Source organism: Triturus cristatus, chromosome 11, assembly GCF_964204655.1.
Source record: "Triturus cristatus chromosome 11, aTriCri1.1, whole genome shotgun sequence".
Lineage (NCBI taxonomy): Eukaryota > Metazoa > Chordata > Amphibia > Caudata > Salamandridae > Triturus > Triturus cristatus.
This window is the reverse complement of record NC_140594.1, coordinates 589,018,368-589,041,738: the sequence shown is the minus strand read 5'-3', so window position 1 is coordinate 589,041,738 and position 23,371 is coordinate 589,018,368.

Sequence of the window (23,371 nt, the reverse complement as noted above, 5' to 3'; positions counted from 1 at the left end):
TTTAGACAGATATATGTACTTTACCATATCATATGTGTTGGTGTCGGTACACTACATATAAAATCATATTGTTGTTGTCATTTTTAATGTCATTTTTTAATGTGGTATGTTATTTTTGTATTTATTTGTAATTATATATGTATGCGTATATCATCTTTATACTATAGTATATTTTTATATATGTTTTAATTTTACAGCCCTGAAGAAGTTCTCTTTCGAGAACGAAACTCGTTGACTGTGGTTCTTGGCTGTGGTTCTTTCTATAAAAAGAGAAGACTTTTGAAAAAATAATAAAGAAGGATATTCAACTATTTCGCTGGATTTAATATGGACTATTTTATATACATCTGTAAAGCGGTGCAACCTCAATACAATTGTGTTTTGCATTTTTGACCCTGAGGTACGGGGTGGTGCCTTTGGACAGAGCGCGCAGTAGTGGTTTTGCACGCATAAGTATTTTTGTTCTTGCAACTTGATTGGTTTACATTCTGAGTTTGGTGCCTATTCAAAAGTTGGTCCACTGTCCAATTTACGTATGTATGATACAGTAGACCTATATATTTCAAGTCCTGGCCAGATTGGGCTTCTGCTCGCATTTTCAAAAGTGAGTGCGCCTACTATACTCTGACCCACAGGCCCACATACAGGTCAATGGGGGACGTTCTCAGGTTTTGAGCTTCAAAGACGCAATGCCCCTTGACGCCACTAATTATTTGCTTTGGTGCCAGAACCTCTCACGGCCTGGATTCATCGGGATCCGCTCATTCGCAGGCTCCGCTGAACCGATGACTGAGAAGACAGAATATCTTTGTATGCAGACAACAAACTACTCTACGTTACAGACCATTATTTTATATTGGACAGCCTGGTGCAGATATTTTCTGTTTGGCTGATATTCGGGCTGCATAATAAACTGGCATAAATCCTTAATTTATATTCTGAAGGGTCCAACACCAAGGTTACCTAGTGAATGCAAGGCCACTTTTGTCACAGAATGAATCCAATACCCTAGAATCTCTGTTACAACTGACCCCACATTGTTTTTGACTAAAAACTTGCCACCCACTGCCTAGACTAATAAGTGATGTCAGACAATGATGATCCCTGCCTTTTTGCTCATTGGGAGAGCCACCTTATTTAAGATGATGTCCCTGCCCTACTTCCTGTATGCTTTGCACAATACGCCCTACCTGGTGCAATACGTATACTTCAAGTCCCTAGAAAGTGACCTTCGAACACTGCTATGGGACCAGGGTCAAGCATGGATAGCACTGCAGAAACGTATGAGGGGTTGGTACGATGTTGGTATTGCCCTTCCTGATATTAAAAAATATTACTGGGTGGCACAGCTGACTACTGTAAACTGCTGGGTCTTTCAGCCGCTAAATCAACCCACGTATTGAATGGACAAACTGAGGATGCACCCAAGAGGACACCTACATGCTCTCTGTGGCACTACCCAAAAACACAAAGTCCCCAACCCAACGACTGTGGTGGTACACATCTAGCACACAACTGTGAAGGCATTGGGCTGGAAGGGCAAAATCATGCAGGCGATGCCCCTCTGGGATACGGCATAATTGGATTCCTTAGAAATGCAAGCATGATTTGACAGGTGGGATTTCATTGGTCTTCCGGGTCTGAGAGCTATACATTTGAGGAGATGTCATCCCCTTTGTGAACCTTCAGTGTGAGTATGAACTGGCACCCTCTGAGGCCTTCCAGTACTTAGAAATGCAACATGCACTTAGAACAGCGCTGTTGAAGGTGGTGGAACTCACTGAGTCTTGGCATTTGGAAAACAGATTACTGTAGCAATTTATGCCACACAAAGCCATATCCCTGATGTACAAGAAACTGATAACAATGCCCCAGACGCATTGACACACCTCTGAGAAAAGTAGACTCAGGACTTATCTGGCCTAGAGGATGATGAGTGGATAGAGACCTTAGTGTCCACAAGAGATGTGGCTATATAGGCGGGGTTTCATCTTGTCCAATGAAAACATTATGCGTTGTTTCCTCTATGCCCAACACACTGTCTTAAAAATGGGTAGGGCAATAGATGAAAGTTGAAGGCGTTGATGTGGGCAATCCAGAACCTTCCATCACACACTGTGGGACTGCCCGCTAATACAACAATTCTAGGACTCAGTTGTCAGATGTATGGGCTCCCTGTGCAACCAGAGTGTTGCTAGTTCTGCTAAATGGTGTCTGCTTAAAGTCTGGGAAGAGTCTTACCTGAATCGCATGGACCGAATATGGGTTACATTGAGGCTAGGGGAGTCCAAAAGGGACATTGCACACCTCTGGGTGGCAGAAGAAGTGCCACAGCTATTGGATTGGAAAACAGATATGGACTGGTGCATGCTAGCATAGCAGAGGTGTACAGAGGTCTGGGATTCCCCCAGAAACTGACTCAAGTTGGCCTGAATCGTATGGAATGAATGGAGTTACACTGAGGCTGGGTGTAGCCAAAAGGAACATTGCATGTCAGTGGGGGGCAGAACAAGTGCTGCAACTATTGGATTGGAAAAGAGATATGGACTGGTGCATGTTAGTGGAGAAAGAGGTGTACGAAGGTTGGGGATGCCCCCAGCAATGGACTAAAGTTTTTGGATGCTGGAATGAATATCGAGCTGATATCTGCGACCAGTTCAGTTCAAACACTGAGGAAAGATCAATGTCTGACAACTAAGGATTGCATTCAGCTATTATTAACCCAGCGGGTGAGGGAGGAGGGAATGTTTCTGAGTGATATATATTCTGAGATGTTAGTGTCATTTATACATATGTCAATGCACGGCCAGATTTACTTTGTGTTTTTTACAATGATATCAATAAAAAGATGTATTTTAAAAAGTATATTTAGGTGCTGCTATATAAATACTTCTGACCTGCCATCATGTTCGGTGGGAAAGGCAGATCGTCTTGATGCTGATTCCATCCTGCTTATCTTGAGGATCATAGTTAAATATCTTGAACCAAACTGGCTCTTCTGCTACTGTTGAATCTTTGGTCTGTTCTCTGTGTTTGTTCCTGTGGCTGATATATCACTACTGTTTAGATGATGCCGGGGGGGAGGGGGTTGCTTTCAGCTTTTTGTAGGCACTTGCAAGAAGTTATCTCTTCTTTGTAGAAAGATATGCACTGAATAATTGATTTTATACTCTCAACAGACTACTGAAAATGCTTTTGAGATACTTCAAAAGTACTTTAGCTGTCCACTTATCACTGGTTGGTACCTAATTTCATTGCAATTGTAACTGCATTTATATAGCGCTTACTACCCCTAATGAGGTGTTGAAGCACATTCAACTAGGCAGCACACTGCTCTGGAACCCGAGGTTAGTGGTTAGTTCAGTGTTACTGGTTACTGTTAGTTATTGGAATTAGTCTTGTGCAGTCAAATAAACCATTCCATGTAGTCATTTCAGTTTCTTTATGGTGGACTAAGTAAAAAGGGGTTAGTTTCAATCATTAGTAGAGGTGTGTGAGCTCTTGGTTGGTAAGATTAATAGAGGTGTTAGAGGAAATGAGGTATTGTTAGGTTGCATCGGTATGACTTTCAAAGGAAGGAGGAGAGGTTGTGATATTGTAAAAGGTAGGCAAACATGCATGTGTCAGAGTAGGTTGAGCTTTGAGAGAGGAGGGGTGCACAGGAGGGAAGGGAAGGAGAGGGACATTTGAAAGAGAAAAAAGAAAAGACAACAATCAAAAGTTTTGATTAAAGGTAAATAATGTATTTCAGACAGCATTCGGGTTGTGGATGCCAGAATGTAGACAGAAAACAACATTAATAACTTGTGAAGACTGGGCTATATTAGGTATTTTTGATACCACTAGAATGAGGCGGACCATCTCTCTGCTGCTAGGCTGGTGCTAGACCATCGATCCAGCCAGGTCACTCGATCAGCTAAAGGGTTGAAAGTGAAAAATAATGGCTGGATGCATATGTTGAGAAATATCAAGCGCTTTAGGCTGTACTCAGAGGAAGCAGTAACTTCAAGAAAATAGCAGTGTGAAAAAATACATGGGAAATAATGTACCCATTGAAAAGCAGATTCTGCAAATGCTGCAGTGGGTGTCTTTTGTGTTCTTTCTGAGGTTTGGCTCACAATAATCACAGTGGGATCCATTTGAAAGCCTCGGTTTTGCAGTCACACATAATAAAAGGTGAGGACAGCTTCCCTGACAGGGGAAGTGTATTATCTGCATTCCACTGGCTGGAGGATGGGTGACGCAGACACCCACGTGAGTGTGGGATGGTGAAATGGCTCACTTTACAAATTCAAACAATACATTTTGACAATTGGCCGCTGAATAGACTTCCCAAAGCATTGCCCTTTTGTAGATGTTATGGGTAAGGAGGAGTGCAGCTACAGATCTGAAGGGGGCCTTAAGGTGAGGCCAAGCTTTTTGTCTACCTTGATCACACTTCACTGCAGAGCCATCACGCATCTTTGTGCCTCTGCTGTGGGCATTCCAGGCTGAAGACTGCCCTGCTGTGAGTGGCATCACTGTGCAAAGGCGATGTCTGGAGAGCAGCCTGGAAAGACATTTGAAAGGAGAACCAACACCTAAACCGATTCTGAAGCGTGAAGCAGTGAAGCAAGTAGAAATTCCAATTTTAAAACTGAATGAATCACTTTGTATTGAAATACAGGAAATCGGACACTCTTTGTGGAATAAGATCGAATAATTGAATATACTCATCAGAGAAGGTGGGTTACCTACTAATAGTTTGTCTTAAGTTTAAATACATTACGTCACAGTCAAATATTCCCCTGTCTCAGGAAGTTCTTTAACATGGGAACAAGTACGACGCAGAAGGAGTCAATCCTGTGGTGGAAGTAGGAGGAGGTTTTACAATTAGAGAGGAAGTGGTTAAGTATTTCTTCTAATAATGTGTCATTACTTTTTGTAGAAATCACTCAAAAAGCCCAAAACCTATGCACGATTGCTCATTATTATATGAAATGCCATCCTGCACATTTTGTTCATAATTGATGTGACATGCATTTCCCCATTATACAATAATGCAAAATCGCATGAGGCGCAAACAGACACTCATGTTTGTTTCATTTGGGTTGTTCCCATGCTTCTGAGATTGAATTTTTCCCCGAATTAAGTTTTGTTTATGAGACTTGGTATAATCTCAGGCATTTCGCGTAACAATCCTAATTCAAAATGGTGGAAATGACATGATATTATGTCAGCCTAAGCAAAATTTTGCATGGGCCTTCTCTAAAAGCTATATTTAAAAAATGTAGTTACAAATCTTTAAAGAGGCGCTGCCACTTAGATTGCACTCGTAAATATATTTACACCGTTTTAAATCTGCTCCATTTAACCTGCAGCCATCATCATGCTGAAGAAGAACATCAAGTTAAAATAATAACTTATGTGTTATTAAAATTAACTATGTACGGGGGGCGTGGCTTGGCGCCCGCGAGTGATGGGGGCGCCCGAGTAAGGCTCCGGAGCGGCGCCGTGAGACCAGCCGGTTCCTGCTTTCTACTCCTGGAGGCGAACGGATGAGGGAGCGTCGGATTATGCTCTGACCACACCCGACGTCGACTGAAGCCTTTTCATGTCTCCGCGACGCTGAAATTGCCGCTTGTAAGCTCCCTCAGGATTCTCTCGTTGCGGCGGCCATCTTAGCTCTGCAGATTAATGCGTGCTATGTTGAGGTAACTGCTTCATCAGCTCAGTGCTGTGAGCGCACGGCATTATACATTCCTTGTGGCTCACAATTCACTTTCCTGACTACTTTTCCTCTCTACACCGTTTTCTGCACTGCCTGCCTTCTATTTGGAGCGCTTATCACACATACAGTATTTCAACAATGCTCCTTCACGAAGCGCCCTTCTTTCCTATACTTACCGCTGAGCTGTTTTTCAAGTCATGATATTATCAACGCCCTACTAGGATTGTCTCATGCCTTCCTCGCGAGTGCACGCCTGGTTGTTTCTCTATTGTCAATGTTACTAGCTATTGTAGGCTTCTGTGAGGTATATGAGAGGACATTTCGCTTCATCTCTCGCTAATTTGCTTGAGAATACCTCGCACTACGCAATGCGTTGATACCTACATTCTGCAATACAATGCCACACTAATAACATCCTGGTAACATCACAGTTGACTCTTCTGTTTTTCCTCGTGAGCCCTGGCGACTACTTACGTCTGAGTATTATGGAAATGGTTGATCTCCCTGCCTGACGTACTTATCACCCTCGTACTTCTGCTATGTTTTCTCTTGAGCTGTCTTTGATTTAGCTTCTTGTGACCTTTACCGTGTCAACCATTCCACGGTTTTGTCATATGGGCAGACTCAAGTCAATGTCGCATTCGTCCCGCTCGCCCAAACCTCAGATTTTGAAGAACTCCAAGGTTTTCTCTGCTCTTTCACAACTGGAAGACTCTCTTAATTCGTCTGGCTCTGTTACACCAATGCATCCTTCCAGGCACTCGCTGGATAACTCTAAATCTAACACGAAGAGGCTTAAGTCGGACTCCCTCTCACCCCCAAAGCACTCTGGTCCAGTGTCCATGGAATTATTGTTAGAAGAAATAAGATCCTTGCGTCCTTTCATGGAAGAGACAAACAGTAAGCTCAAGGTTCTCACGGACAATTGGTCGCAAATGGAAACGAGGGTTACATCAATCGAAAAATCTGTTCAGTCGTTTCAAGAAACATCCTCTGTTGTCTCGAACCTGAAATCTCAAGTCTCGGATCTCCAACAACAAGTAGAGCAGTTGGAAAACAGAAACAGACGCAACAATCTTCGTATTTATGGCCTAGTTGAAGGACTCGAAGGGTCTGACCCAATCACTTTCTTCAAGACGTTTCTTCCCAAGCTCCTGCATCTGCCACAGGACAAGACTCTCAATATTCAGCGTGCTCACAGACTGGGTCGGCCACCTTCTTCTGCTTCTTCCTCACAGAGACCCAGAGGGGTCATCATCTACTTTTTGGAATATACAGATCTCTTGATGGTATTGACGGCGGCCAAATCCTCTCCGAATCTGTCTTGGTCTGGCTCATCCCTATTCTTTGCACAGGACTATGCTAAGGCCACCGCCAATCGTCGCAAGGTTTTTCTGAGCCTAAGAGAAGATCTGCGCGCGATGGGGGCACGATACGGCCTTTATCACCCATGTTTATTCAAAGTTACCTATAATAATAAGACTACAACCTATGAAGACCCTGTGCGCTTACAAAGCTTCATCAATGCGCACAAATCATCTACCATGGATGTCTCTGGACCATCATCCTCTGCTCCTGGTTGACTAGTGCTTTTATGACTATCTGAAGGCTCTCTCCATCCTGTTCTTGTTTAGAGACTCTCGCTAGGTTGCAGTTACCCTGAGTTCTTCTGATTATCTAAATATCCACTTTGCCGATGTTCTATTGTTTATGCATGATGGTTGTCCCCTGTTCTACTTGTTAGTCATGATCTCACCATAATCTCCTAGTATGTTTTAATTCTTTGTTCTTCTTTTTTCGTCTTACAGGAATTTTTTCGTGTTCAATGGTGTCTCCCGGTCCCTGCTTCGTTGCTCGTGGATGTGCTGCCTCACCCATGTGGTTCCTTCCCTCCCCCACCCTTTCTCGCACTCTTCCTCTGTAGGTATGTTCCTTCTTTATTCCCTCAATTGTCTTCCCCGTGCATCCGCTGTTCTTTCCTTTTGTCTCTTCCTATTCTCTCCTCCCTTGTTCTCATTTTTGTCCATTTGTATCCATCTTGTCTTCCTACCTCTGATCGGAACCTTTTGTTTGTGTAAGAGATGTATCCCTTGTCTCTTTACATACATTTGTTTCTTAACTGTTTTCTTATTTTTGGCTTTCTGCTTAAATTTTTGTATTCCTTCCTTACACTCTTCCTTTCTTGATAACAAGCATGCTCTTACTTGCCCTCTTTTCCTCCTTCTCTTCAACATTTTTACACTATTTTCTCTTCTTTCTTTATGTCTTCTCTTCATTTCATGGTTTTTTTATTCATTACTCATGTTTTCCACATTTTTTGTGGGAATATTACTTTTATGTCATTAAATATATTGTCATGGAATGTGAAGGGTATTAATTCCCCGATTAAGCGTCAAAGGATTTTGTCACACCTAGCCAAATTGAACATTGACATTGCATTCCTCCAAGAAACGCATTTAACTGATACAGAATCTGTTAAGCTCAAACGTGGATGGGTGGGCGAACTCTTTTACTCACAGGGTGACGGTAAACGGAATGGTGTGGCAATCCTTTGTCGTAAATCTCTCCCCTTTCAGGTTCTTACCCAAGAATCTGACGCTTTTGGTAGGTAGGTTTATGCCAAGCTATCACTCAGGGGTGTTCCAATCTCTCTCCTTAACGTTTATGGCCCAACCACGGGTGAACCTTCTTTTTGGGCCAATTTCTCTCCACTTCTAACTAAATTTATGGACCACAATTTTATTCTGGCGGGAGACTGTAATCAACCGCTGGATCCCTTTATTGATAGGACATCCAAGACCCCCTATACTCCTAACAAACCTCACAAGCTGTTTAGTCATGCTATTTCGCAACATAAGTTAGTAGACTCGTGGCGCCTATGTAATCCAAAACTACGGGAGTACACTTTCTATTCTCCCTGTCACCGCTCCCAGTCACGATTAGATTATGTTTTTGTTTCCCACAATCTTGCTCAATCACTTTTACACTCCGAGATTGGCCCGATATTGCTTTCAGATCATGCTCCTGTTCTCACATGTGTTGATGTATACCCTAAGATTGCTGGTCCCAGAAGATGGCGTTTTAATAACTCCCTCCTTGCCGATTCCAAGTTTACAGCTACCTTCACCTCCTTTTTTGCCTATTTTTTTTTGATTAATGATAACGCCGCCCTTCCGGAACATACTATTTGGGATGCCTTTAAAGCAGCGGCACGTGACTTTATCATTAGTTACGTCGCGAACAAACGTAAAACTGCTCGATGGTCCACCAAAAGCCTCCTTTCAGATATTAAGAGATTGGAACATGCATATTTCACCTCCCACTCTGCTGATAGCTTGACAGCCCTTGTTGCAGCAAAAATGAAATTTAATGAGAAATCTACAGAAGATGCCTCCCTGTATTTGTTGAAGTCGACTGCTAAATTTTATGGGGGTAGGAACAAAGGTTGGAAGCTCTTAGCTAACTATTTGAAGATTAAGCATAATAAGTTAAATATTGAATCTATTTATGACTCTGATGATAATTTGAAACATGTAGATGCTGACATTCTTGCTGAGTTTTCACGTTTCTATGAGACTTTGTACACACCTGAGACTCAACCCTCTCCCAGTTCCCTTGTCCGCTTTTTCTCTACCATTCATACACCAGCCAATTTCCCCCTTGACCTTTCCTCCTTAGAATCTGACGTTACACAAAAGGAATTGCTCACTGCTTTGCAACTTCTCAAACTCAACAAGGCCCCTGGCCCAGACGGGTTTACCGTTGAATTTTACCTTCACTTTTCTAAGTTGTTGATTCCACGATTGCATTCCCTTCTTCATACCTTTATTGCCCAAGGTGCTTCCTCGGGGACGTTTTCAGATGCTCATATTTGTTTAATACCTAAACCAGGGAAGGACGTACAATATTGCAAAAATTGTAGGCCCATATCCTTAGTCAATATTGACTATAAACTTTTCGCTAAAGCATTGGCGGTCCGACTGGATCACCTTCTCCCCGATCTTCTAGGTGAAGAGCAATCCGGGTTTGTTAAGGGCCGTCATATTACGGACAACACTAGACTTTTATTTAACATCTTGTCAAAGTCCTCCCGTTGTCAGCACTCACTTGCAGCGATTGCCCTTGATGCTGAAAAGGCGTTTGATCGGGTTGAGTGGCGCTATCTTTTTCACACCCTCACTTGGTTTGGCTTTGGACCTAGATTTATTTCTTTAGTCTCCCTGCTGTACTCACACCCTAGAGCTGCAGTATTCGCGAATGGTCAAATTTCTTCTTATTTTGATTTAGGTAGAGGCGTCCGTTAGGGTTGCCCCCTTTCCCCTTTTCTTTTTAACCTTGCTTTAGAACCTTTTTTGTCCAAACTACGTCAGAATCCCGCTATCCATGGATTCCAGATTGCAGACTCTCAAATTAAGCTCGCTGCTTATGCAGATGATATTTTACTTTTTCTTTCCAATCCTGCAGAATCCATCCCCGCTTTTCTGGACGAAGTTCGAAACTATTCCTTTATTTCTGGATACAAGCTTAATCATGATAAATGTGAGATCCTACCCTTGACCAAATTCACTTTCAAACAAGAATTTAGTGTCTCCCAGTTTACTTGGTGTCCCTCCCATATTAAATATCTGGGGTTCTATATCACTTCCTCCATTCCAGACACTGTCGCTTTATGCATGTCCAAGTGCGCACAAAAGATTGCGGACCTCACTGCAAGGTGGCATCCTTTATACCTGTCCTGGTGGGGTCGCCTGGAGACTGTTAAAATGATGATTTCCCCCCTTATTCTTTATACATTGTCCAACATTCCAGTATCAATCCCATTGCGGTTCTTTAAAAAGATTAACTCAATATTATCCTCATTTTTATGGAACTCAAAAAAATCCAGAATGTCTCTTGCCAGACTAATTCGCCCTGCTTCTGAAGGTGGTGTCAACTTTCCTGACTTTCCTGCATATCAGAAGGCCTTCTTGTTACGTCAAGCCTCCCTCTGGCTGCAAGATCCCACCTCCCCCTGTCCTTTGTGGATTAAGGTTGAACGTAATCTCCTCTCTCCGTTTTCTTTTGCAGAATATCTTGCTTTCTCCCGTAAACCCTCTTCGCTTCCCACTCCTATCCACAAGTACACCCTCAAGCTCTTATTGTCTGCTGCCCCTGATCCCCCTCTGACCATTGACGATTTCCTCTCCTCCACCATTTGGCATAATAAATATCTCTTAATTAGTCGTAAGCCCTTTTACTGGAAATCTTGGAGAACCCGAGGTTTGATTTGGATCTCGCAACTCTTTTCTGGCCCCACCTTTTTCTCTTTTCCTGATCTCTGTTCTTCTTTTGGTTTACCCTTATCCTCTCTCCCCAAGTATCTTTTACTCAAAGCTGCTGTTCTCGAGACTTATGAGCGGATTTCGAATTCTTCGCCTCCCCTTGTTTCACACGTCCCTATCTCTCAACTTCACTCTCTCCTACGTAACACCCCCAAGGCATCTCTTATCTATAAATACCTCCACACGCATGAGTTGCCTAGACCTAAATCCAAGGTTGAACATCAATGGGAATCAGATCTCGGAATAAATTGGCCGATATCTCTATGGGATAAGATATGGGCAAAACTCCGTAAAACCTCCAGAGCGGCCTCCCTGACACAATCCTTATTTTTTATTTATAACAGATTACTTCTTACGCCTTCTACATTAAACAAGGGTTTTCCAAATACCCCAGATATATGCTGGTCGTGTGGTACCCCTAATGCTACCTTACTCCACATGCTATTTCTTTGTAAACATGTGCATGACTTTTGGTTACAGGTGTGGGCTCAAGTTAATGTTATTTTCCATACTTGTATTCCTTTTTCTCTCCCTCATCTCTTCTTAGGAAGCTTATCTTCTAGCTGGGATATTGTAGATATGCATGTTCGCATTGTTGATTTATTATTGGCTGTAGCTTTTCAACAGATTACTGTTAATTGGAAAAATGCATCCAATGTTTCCCTCAAAGCGTGGTGGTATAATGTTTGTCACAACCATAGACTTGATACTGCCTTTGTTTTTCCTGTTCAATTAGCAGCTAAACGTGCAGACTTATGGCTCCCCATTACGCTGTATTTAAATAACTGTGCTGCCCGCTCTTTTCGTCCAATGCCTGTTCAACAAGAAGTTCCTAAATCCCCATGATACCCTTTCCACATTCACGTTTTTCTAGCATACTGTTTTGTTTTTATTCTTCTAGCGATTTGTTGTTTAACCTATAACTGTTATACCTTTTATGATTCTTTTTCTAATGCCCATTATTACTGCTTTATTGTATTTTTCTTCTCTCTTACATTTTGCATTTGTTATCCCTTCCTCCCCTTTCTCCCCCTCTTCCCTCCTCCCTCCCCTTCATAGCTGATATTGTGTATTGATTCTCCCTTTTTCATTCCTTAATAAAATTTCATTGAACTTAAAAAAAAAAAAATTAACTATGTACAGTATAAATGTGTCCCTCTTTTATTTCCATTAAAAAAACAAATGTGTTAAAACATTTAGCTACTGGCTTGTTTTTGAGACATTTTCCTCATGTGCAGATGAATTATGATACACAATGCTACTTTAGGCTTGCAGCAGTTGCTCATCAAACCACGTAGTACCAATTTGTAAGGATGAAAATGTATGCAGGTAAAAACTCATAGATGTATGTGTTTTAATGAATGTTAGGAAAATATCCTACAGAACTGGTAAAGCAGCACATCTATGCACATAATTTTCAGTTTATTTATAATCTGAAAATTAATTTTAGGCAAACATTTGAAACAACATGGTTGGGCATATGTATATACAAGTTTATGATATACCCAAATTAATTGTCTGCAGTCTAAGAAGTGACTTGAATGTTTGACACTTATCCAAAACATTATTTGTGAATGTGGCTGTGCAAATGTGCAGAAGAAAAGACAGAAAACAATAGCTTATACAGCTGGGCCCAGATATATCATTGGATTACATTGCCCTTGTGTCCCACATGGTGTCTCAAGGGCAACGCAATCCTTTAGTCAGATTTACCAAGTAGCGCAAGGCTACCTTGGTGACTTCGCCCTGGGAAGGCGTTCCATGGGTGGAGCATTCTTGTTCCCACGCACCCACCCATGGATTATGGCACCTGCTCAAATTTACCAAGACTAGTAAAGCTGGGAATGCATCAAAATTGTACCCTTTCTCAGTAGAGACTGAACGTGGAGAAATGTCTTTATTTCTCCTCATTCTTTCCACTTTCTAAATGCTGCAGCACACTTAGAAAGAGAAAAAATACTCTAAGGATTGTTTTTGTGCTGGAAGGTGTCACTTCCTGCACAAAACCAATCCTGTCTGCAACGCAGGCACCATTGCACCATGACATAAGGGTGCCTGCATTGGCACTAGGCTGCACTGATTGCACCACCGCAGTGAGAGAGCAGGAATGCTCAATATCTTGATAGATTTGGTGCATTCCTGCACTCTTCATTTGGCACAAGACAGCAAGTTGTCTTACTGCGTTGTACTGTGCCAAATGATAATCTGGCCCAAGTGTATAATGACATTGTCTTCACCTAGAACTGTAACACTGACCCTTAAGTGTCGCAGCTTATTCCAAGAACAGTGTGGGGCATATCAGCAATGAGGGGATGAAAAATTATCGCAGCTTTTGAATCCGTTTTGGGGCGAAAAGTGGCGATAATTTTATCGCCTAATCAGCAAGGTCACGCAATCGCGTGAAACCTTGCATTAGCGCCTGAATTCCTAACGCCCAGCTTTGCATCTCTAATGAGATGCAAAGTGGGCGTTCCTGCCCTGATATGACTGGAGAAATGTCGCTAAGCGACATTTCTCCTATCATCAAGCCCTACGCTATGAAGCATAGCGGCAAGAAAAGTAGCGATAACCCCTGTTATCGCTACTTTCCTTAAGCCTGCTTCAGGACTGACTTAGCCATGATATCCTATGGAAGGTGGATATCATGGCTAAGTTTGCCTTGCCCTATCATCAAGCTAACGCCAAACTTCGTGAGATTATCGCTGGGTTTCCAGCGATAATCTCACGTTTGGCAGTTAGCGCTAGGATTTTTATCGCTTTTGAGATAAGCATTGCTAATAGCACGCTATCTCAGCGATAAAAATCCACGTTAGCCGGCGATAATTATCCTAGCGCTAAGTGCGCTTAGCGATAATTATCGCCGGTCCGTGATGATATGCCCCTGTACTCTTTGAACAAAGTATCTCTTTTTTCTCTTTTACGATGGTTGCCCATGAAGTTTTCCCTGTGCAATTACACAAGTGCAGGAGATAGGAAGTAGGTTAACCTTCCAGCGGGCATATCATCAAGGACCGGATTTATCTTGTCCATCTACAATGATTTTTTGCTTTAGGTGAACAGTATCTTCTATGTAATTGACCTTCCTGGAGGATCTGTCCATGTCTGTGTATTTGTTTTTATGATTATTGTACTATGGATGTCTGAGTGTATTGGACGTGTGAGTATGTGTGGTTATGAATTTGGTTGTTGAATGCGTGTGGTGTGGGATTTACTTTATGTTTATACCATTTTGTAAATGAGAAAAAAACTACAAAAATAATGCAATAGTCAACATAATAATAAAAAAATCTTTTTTATAATTCATATACTCATGTGTGGTCTGGTCACATTATTGGGCCTGTGTTGCTAGTTTATTTGAATCAGTGACTTATAGCTTCAGATGATTTGCATAGGTAGAGAACTTGTCCTTTCAAGTGTTCTAGTGATTTCCCCTGTTGTTCTCTACCTCACTTTATTCAGGGCCCCCCTATGTCTGAGTGGATAACAGCCCTCATCAGCCAGGCTAGCTTGAATCCAGTGGCAAAGTGAGCAAGGGAACCACGTCTGGGCATACCCAGCCAACTTAGGGCAAACAAAGCAAACACAAGGAGGTGATGGACGGAGCGCTGACACTTTTCAGACACTCACCCCCAGTCACAGATCTGGGTTGAATCCATCATCGTTCTTTAGCTCACTTCTCCACCCCAGTTCAGACACAGCTGTATGCAAATCAGTCTTGACCCTGTGCCTCATGGGAACAGTCTAGCCCGAACTGCCAAGCAATGTCTTTCCTGGACTGGAAACAAGCATCCTGGGACCAGTTTCGGGCTAACAGCCCTCATCAGCCAGGCTAGCTTGAATCCAGTGGCAAAGTGAGCAAGGCACCCATGTCTGAGCATACCCTGCCAACTTAGGGCAAACAAAGCATACACAAGGAGATGATGGACGGAGCGCTGAAACTGTTCAGACACTCACCCCCAGTCACAGATCTGGATTGAATCCATCATCATTCTTTAGCTCACTTCGCCACACCAGTTCAGACACAGCTATATGCAAAGCAGTCATCACCCTGTGCCTCATGGGAACAGTCCAGGCCGAACTGCCCTCAGTTGGCAGGGTATGCCCAGATGTGGGTCCCTTGCTCACTTTTCCACTGATTCAAGCTAGCCTGGCTGATAAGGGATGTTAGCCCGAAACCGGTAGCAGGATAATTGTTTCCGGTCCAGGGAAGACATGGCTTGGCAGTTGGTGTTGGACTGTTCCCATGAGGCACAGGTCAAGACTGATATGCATATAGCTGTGTCTGAACTGGGGTGGCGTAGTTAGCTAAAGAACGATGATGGATGAATATCTTGTGTAGTATATCGTAGTTCCTGTAGATTGTGGGCGCCGACCCAGTAGGATAGCCACTGGAGTTGGCTCACATAGCAGTATGCATGGAAGTCTGGTGCCCCCAGCCCTCCTCTGTTTGCCTCTAGTTGTAATTTAGTATGTCCTACCCTTCTTCGGCCGGTCCCCAGATCAAATCTGATAACAGTGTGTTGAGTGTTTTAAAGAGGGAAGCAGGGATCAGTACTGGTAGATTGGTGAAGAAGTATAAGAGGCGCAGAAGAACCGCCATCTTAGATATAGCTATATGGCCCACTACTGAGAGTGGCAGTGAGATCCAAAAGGTAGTCTGGGAAGGAATCGCCCTGATGGCTCTGGTCAGGTTACATTTGATTAAGTCTTGTTAAGCTCTATAAATTTGGATAGCCAAATATTTGAATGTGCGCTGCGCTACAGATAGAGTATATTGTCCAAATTGAATCGCGTCTGGGCGGTCGCCATCACGAAAGAAGAAGGTGTGCGAATGGTCTCGTTTATGGCGAGTCCCAAGATGCACTCAAATTGTGGGAAAATACTTGGCGTTGGTTCCAGTGTGCCCTTCTGATCATGGGCGTATATTATTAGGTCATCTGCATATGCTGATAACACATGTGTGGTGTTTTCTCATTTAATTCCCATTTGTCCTGCCTTTTTCCTTAGTTTATTAGCTAGTGGCTCCAGTGCAAGCACAAATAATAGTGGGGACAGGGGGCAACCTTGGCGTGTGCCCCTGCCTACTGGGTATGCTTGCGATATATGACTTCCAGTACGGACTCTAGCTGTGGGGGCCGTGTATAGAAGCCGTAGCCAGTGTACATATGCAGGTGGTATACTAAACTTCTCAAAGGCCTTGGCCATATAATCCCATTTGAGTGTATCAAATGCTTGTCTCAGGTCTAGTCTAATGCATCCTGCATTTATATGTTCTACGGGAGTGGCCTCCAAAACAGTGTACAATCTCCTAATGTTCAGTGACGTGCTGCATACTGGTACAAAGCTGCATTAGTCCAAGTGGATCAATTTAGGCAGGTATGGGAGTAGTCGGCATGCCAGTATTTTGCTCAGTATCTTGTATTCTGGGGCAAGGAGTAATAGTGGGCGGTATCCTGCAATATCCGTGGCAACTCGTCTAGGTTTAGGGAGTGAAACCACTAGCGCCAGCATCGTAGTGGGGGGTAGGTGTCCTACTTCTTGCTCTGTTTTGCATAACAGCTCCAATTGGGGGAACAAGGCATCAGAGAATGTGTCAAAAAACTCGATTGGTAGACCATCTAGGCCTGCTGTCTTGTTACGCTGTCGCTCTCTGATAGCCTCTTTGATTTCTACTCTCGTAAGATCTCTGCTAGATCATCTTGGGCCATTTTGCTAAGTTGGGGGTAGGTCAGTTTGTGCAAAAAGGCGTCTATGAGTACGCTCATCATCTGTGCGGGGGAGTTGTATAGGGTTTCGTAGTAAGTGCAGAATGCCTCGTTAATTGCTTGTTGGGTGTATACAGTCTCCCCCTCCAGTGTAGTTATTTTATGTACAGTGGTGGGTGGAGGTGCATCCCTCAGTGTCTTGGCAAGGAATGCGCCCGACTTGTGAGCCTCTGAATGTTTCACCTGGGTGAATGATCTATAGTCTATATCTCTGAGACTTTCCAGCAGTTCAGCGTGCTGTATGCGCGCCTCCTGCAGTGGTGTTGCTTTTGTAGGGTCTTTTGCTGCTTCTTGCTCCAATGCATTCTTGTTACTTTCTACTGTTTTAAGACTACTATGTATTTCCTGTGTTGCCTCCGCTGTGGTGCTAATTGCTGTGCCCCTTGAAACAGTTTTACGTTCTCTGTAAAATAATTGGTGATTGCGGTGGATAAAGTACTACGGAAGACAACGTCCTCCAGCATTTTTGGCCAGAGTTTCCAGGTAGGGACCGGAGTGGGGATTCTGCCTGAAGCAAGGGAGATCTCTCATGGGTTGTGATAGGAAAAGGTCTTCTCCAAGTAGTTGTGTGAGTCACTTGTGCAGTGATGGGGAGGGAGCATAGTATTCTATCAATTCATGTGTGGAGTTGGTGAGTCGGGGAAAAGAATGAGTATTATCCGCTAGTCGGATTCTTCAATCACCACACGTTCCCTAGTGCCCACCCATCCGTCCATCTGAATAATGCCCCCGCTTGCTTAATAGGATTGGGGGGTGTGAGCGGTCCATTTGGGTGTCCAATACTGCATTGCAATCCCCGCCTAGTATCCATGGGCATGCATCCCATTCTGCTAATATTGCATTTAGGCTTGAGAAGAATTTGTCTTGTTCGAAGTTAGGGGCATATACACCATAACCACCACGACATGTGCGCCATCTAATGTACCATGTTGTATTATGTATCTACTCTAACGGTCAATACACTGTTCTAATGCCACAAACGGGACCCCATGTCTGACCCATATCGTCGCCCCTCTAGCGAAGGCTGAATATGATGTGGAGAATAATTGCCCTTTCCTTTCCATTTTTTTTTTTTTTAATTTTATTTTAGACAGGCAGCAGTAGTACATTCATTAGTTCTAAGACATACCAGTGAGCAAGCGGATAGGTTACCACAGCTCTCTCCATCAAAAAAAAAAAACAAAAAGAAGAACATGAAGCAATATGATAACATCACAGACCCTTACTGCCTGGGCATAGATTATCTTTATACAGAGGCTATATTACCTACATAGGTTCACCACCTAGATCGGTATTTATTCCATCATTGGCCCCCATATTTTTTGAGCCCTTACCATCCCACTCCTACCCTTACATTTATAGAGTATCAGCTCTAAATTAAGAATATGATATACTCTAGCATACCAAGCCTGGTATGTAGGGGGATCCGTGTCTTTCCACCTAGTAGCTATAAGTAAGCGATAAATAGCAGTTGCCATAAAACAAAAATAAATTGAACGATGATCTAAATGTAGACTTTCATCAAAGCCAAGTATCAATAGAGTTGGAGTAAGAGATAACGATTGCCCCAAATTTTGACATAGTAAGGATTCAATACCTTTCTTCAAGCTAGTCAGTTTGTAACAATCTGCAAACATATGGCTAATATCTGCTGGCCCCTGGTCACATCTCGGACATTTATTATTACTTCTTCTCCCCCATGCCCAGAGTTTGGCCGGAGTGAAATAAAGACTAAAGACTGTTTTAAAAGTCTGGGCTTTAAGATTTGCCGTCAGGAAGGTTTTTTTAGACAACTCAAGTGATCGGCTAATATCTACATCTGGATTATTTAGTTTGCCTGCCCAGGCACTTGCTACCTTCAGGATATCATCACTATTAGCCTCCATCAACATTGCATATATATCCTTAACTCTATATTGTTTTTTTGTCAGATATTCTAAAAAGGTAATCCGATTTAGATTATTTACTTGTGGGAACAGATTACTTATTATCGCCCTGATTTGTATATATTTAAATATCGTGCCGGTATCTACTCCAAATCGTTCCTGAATAGCCCCAAACGAGATTATGCCATTCAAATCCGTAATATCGCCTACATTTTTTATACCCGCTCTGTCCCAAATTCTACTTATATTATTATACAATATTGCCGGAAAAGCCGATGAGCGCCACAATAATACATATCTATTGATTCTGGGTATTTCCATGTGTTTACCGATTTTGCGCCATACATTCCAGGCTGATCTAATAACCTTGAAACAAGTTTTTTTATAGTAGCTACCTTCCAGCTGCCTTAAAACCAAACCCGGTGCCATTTTACCGATAGCCAATTCATATATAGATGGTATATCTTTGTCCCTTTCCATAAGGCTAGTTCCCCCGGCTGAGCCAAAAGTATGTGGCCTAAAAAGGATACTCATGTGTTGCAGCATGACTGCCCAAAAGTAGTATATCATATTTGGGGCTGCGAGGCCCCCCCGATGTTGTGGTAGGGACATATATTTTAATGATCTTCTGATTTTCTTATAGCCCCAGATAAATTGGCTAAATATATGCTCCAGCTGCTTGAATATTAGATTTTCCGGCTCTATTGGTATACATCGCTGAAGATAAAATATTTTAGGAAACATTGTCATTTTAATGACGTTTAATCTACCTATGATCGAAAGATGTAGATTGTCCAATCTCTTCAGATCCGCCTTAATTTTTTTAATTAAAGGTGAGATGTTTGTTTCCCATATTAAACCAGTCTCGGCTGCTATAGTTATCCCTAAATATGTCGCTGTCTCTGTCCTGCGTGTGTCTTGAAACCAAGTATTTCTTGTACAAATAATTTGTGTTTTATCTGTATTAAGGCTATACCCTGAATGTTCCCCAAATTGAGCCGCAAGTCTCTCAATCTGTTTTATAGCGCCAGAAGGATCTGTAGTGACTACTGCAATATCGTCTGCATAGGCTAAGAGTTTTGTACAATATCCCGAGGTTACTATTGGTTTGATTGCTTGATCCGCCAATATAGCCCTAATCAAAGGATCGATATACAGTGCAAATAATATAGGTGAGCAAGGACAGCCCTGCCGTGTCCCCCTAGTAAACCTAATCCTGACTGATTCCTTCCCCATTAATTGTATCTTTGCGTGTGCCTTATAATACATAGCCTGTATTGCTGTTAAGATCCGTGGGCCGAATCCCTTCTGTCTTAGATTTTTCCATAGGTACCCCCATTCAACTTGATCAAACACCTTTTTAGCGTCCAACAAGATCATCGACATTTGTGTCCCTGTGGCCTCGGCAATATCAAATAGTGTAATAACTCTGCGGACATGGTCCGTGGTACTTTTACCTGGGATAAAGCCATGTTGCCATGGGCTGACGAGGGTGCCTATTACCTTAGCTAATCTTAAGGCCAATATTTTCGAGTACAATTTCTCATCAACATTGATTAACGATATTGGTCTGTAAGCAGCGGGATCTTCCGGGTTCTTGCCCTTCTTTAGAAATAGTACGATATTGGTATCCTGCCAAGATTGTGGCGGAATCCCCTTCTGTTGAATTGAAAGAAACAAATCCAAAAATAGCGGGGTCAGTTCTACTTGTAATGCTCTGTATACTTCCATTGGTATCCCATCTGGGCCCGATGCTTTGCCCATAGCCATTATTTTAATAGCCTCGGCGACCTCATTTAACGAGATGTCCGCCTTAAGGCCTGACAACTGAGAATCATCATTATTTGATGCTATCTCTGTTCCATCCCTAATCGGACCTCTTGATCTATACAGATCCTGATAAAAGTCGGTGAGCACATTTAATACGCCTGTTTAATCTGTAGCCATCGTTCCATCTTCCCCTCTTAATTTTATTTGCCGTTGCCCTTTGTTTTATCCGTAGCGCCAGATGTTTCCCCGTCATTTCCCCGTATTCATACTTCTCCTGAGTTGCCGTTTGATACCTTTCGGCTGCCTTTTTATTATAGATACCATTAAGTTTAGCCTTGGTCCTAGTTACTTTTAGTTCTAGGGTCTGTTGTCGCTCTATCTGTTTGTGGGCTATAGCTTCCATATGTTGTCTCTCATCGCTATTCAACTCCTCCATAAGGGCAAGTATTTCCCCTCTCAGTTGTTTCTGGTGAAATATCCCGAAGCTTGTGATTTCGCCCCTAAGCCCTGCCTTGTACGCATCCCAAACAATTTCCCTAGATGTGCTATATCTAATAATATCAAAAAACTGCTTTGTCCATCCCTTAATATGTTCAATAAATCTTCTGTAACTAGCAACTTTCTGTCAAAAGACCATTTTTGTATGCCCTTAATATATGCCGGTACATCAATGCTCATAATTAATGGGTTATGGTCTGATAATACTTTGGGAAGTCTTTTAATATCTATTCCCTCCATGAGTGAGGCTGAAGCTAAGAAATAATCAAGTATGGCATATTTCCTATGTGGATGTGAAAAATATGTCCTCCCCTGGGTCCTCTGCATTCTTAAAAGCCCACATATCAACCAGCCCATGGCTATCAATGAGAGCATTAATAGCTTTATAAACCTGTGGTTTCCTCCCTATATATCTTGCCTTACCCCATCCTCCTATATCCACATGGATATTTAAATCTCCGCATATAATTAATGGTGTTGGCCAGGATGCTAACTCAGTTTCCAGGTATGTCCAAACATCTACGTCATCGAAATTGGAACCATACACTGTACAGATAGTGACTAAATTTGGTAAGGAAGCGATGGCCCACCGCCCCCATTTATTAGATTTAACCCGATTGATCGGTAACAGTCGCTGAGAGATGTGTATAGCCACCCCTCTCGTGTTGGTAGACTGTAAGGAACAGGCAGCCAAAGTATAGCCCGGAATAACATTAATCCCCCTATTCTGCCATGGGATATGCGTCTCTTGCTGGCATATAATGTCTGCCCCTATTCCTCGTAACAGTTCGCCAGCCCTATTTCTTTTATCTCTATCATTTAATCCAGCAACATTAATTGTAAAAATAGCTAACCTACCCATATTAACCTATACTTGTTTTTCCCCCTACCACTCAAATCCATGCCTTCATAGTATAGCTTTCTGAGCCACTTTCGGCCCCTCCTGATATAAGCTGTTGTAACTCCATTAGTACGTCTGACCTTCTGGCCTCTTACCTTCTGTCCAACTACATAGCTGTCCTGAATTTTCTGTTTTTTTACCCCCTTAACTACCCTTACCTTCCCACCCAGCCCCCCACCCCCTACCCTCTTCCCCGTGAAATAAGGCAACAGACCTCTCTAGGTCTGCCTATGATGGATGGTGATCCAACCCTAGTGACAGCATGCTCTGAAAATCATTTAATATTTAGATTCATACAAATGTCTCTCCTGAAAAAAGAAAGAAAAAAAAAAAGGGGAAGGAAAGGAAAGAGAAACAATAACCGGCTCTACATAGTCTACGTAATCTCATAGATATATTTCTTAACTGCCAGACATGGTCTTATTAACTACCGAATGAGACGTTAGGAGGGGTGTGGAGTTAACCCTTATGCATTCAGAAAGTCTTTAGCTTTAATTTCCGACATGAAAAACTTGGTTTGACCCCTCCAAATAACTTTCAATCGAGCCGGGCTGAGAAGAAATGCTTGTGCTCCTTTCTCTTGAAATTGTGATATTAGTTGCCGCAGACGCCATCGTCGCTCAACTGTACCGTGGCAAAAATCTGGCCTTGTAAAAAAAGAAAAACCATCAGCAGCCCGCTGAGCTTCTGGTCTTGCTTTTTCATACACATTTTGTCTCAATAAAAAGTTCCCAAAGTAGACCAGAAGTGCCCTAGGTTTAGCGTCCGGGCGAGCTGGTAGTCTGATATTAAAGGGGACTCGATACGCTCTTTGCACTTCTTGCGCCCAGTTCCACCCTACAAGGTCAGGAAACGACCTCTCCAAAAGTTGAACCATAAAGAGGCCTGCATCCGATCCTTCTTTCCCCTCCGGAATTCCGAGAAAGCGCAGATTGTTCCTTCTCTGTCGATTTTCCCCTTCCTCCAGTTTCCAGTGAATGTCCGTAAATTGTTCCTCATGCACTATAGTCCGGTCTCTTACAGTGAGTATTTCATCATCGAGCGCAGCCGTTCGTGTTTCCACCTCCGTCATCTGACTGCTTATATCATTACAGGTTTTAGCTATTTTCCGAACCGCCCCCCTGCAGTTTCCGATTGGCATTTTGAACGCGCTTACTTTCTAATCTGGCTTCTTCCCTATGTGCCATTACGCATTGTAGTATGGACTCTAAGGTGGGAGAGGGTGCTTCCAAACCTTCCACTTCATTGGGCTGATTTCTACCCCTCATCAGTTGATCTCCCGTAGAGTAATCCCATCTGAGATCTATTTGTTTGGTATTTCCTATTTTTCCTGATCGAGGGTGTGTTTTCTTGACAGAGGTCACCTTGCCCCTGTCGTCTGAACCTGAGATACTACCTTCCTCGCTGTGGAGAATAATTGCCCTTTCCATTTTTTTATGTAACTTTCCCGCCTCAGAATCGGTAAGGTGGGACTCCTGCAGGACCACTATCTGTGCCTTCCGCCTATTTATTTGTGCGTG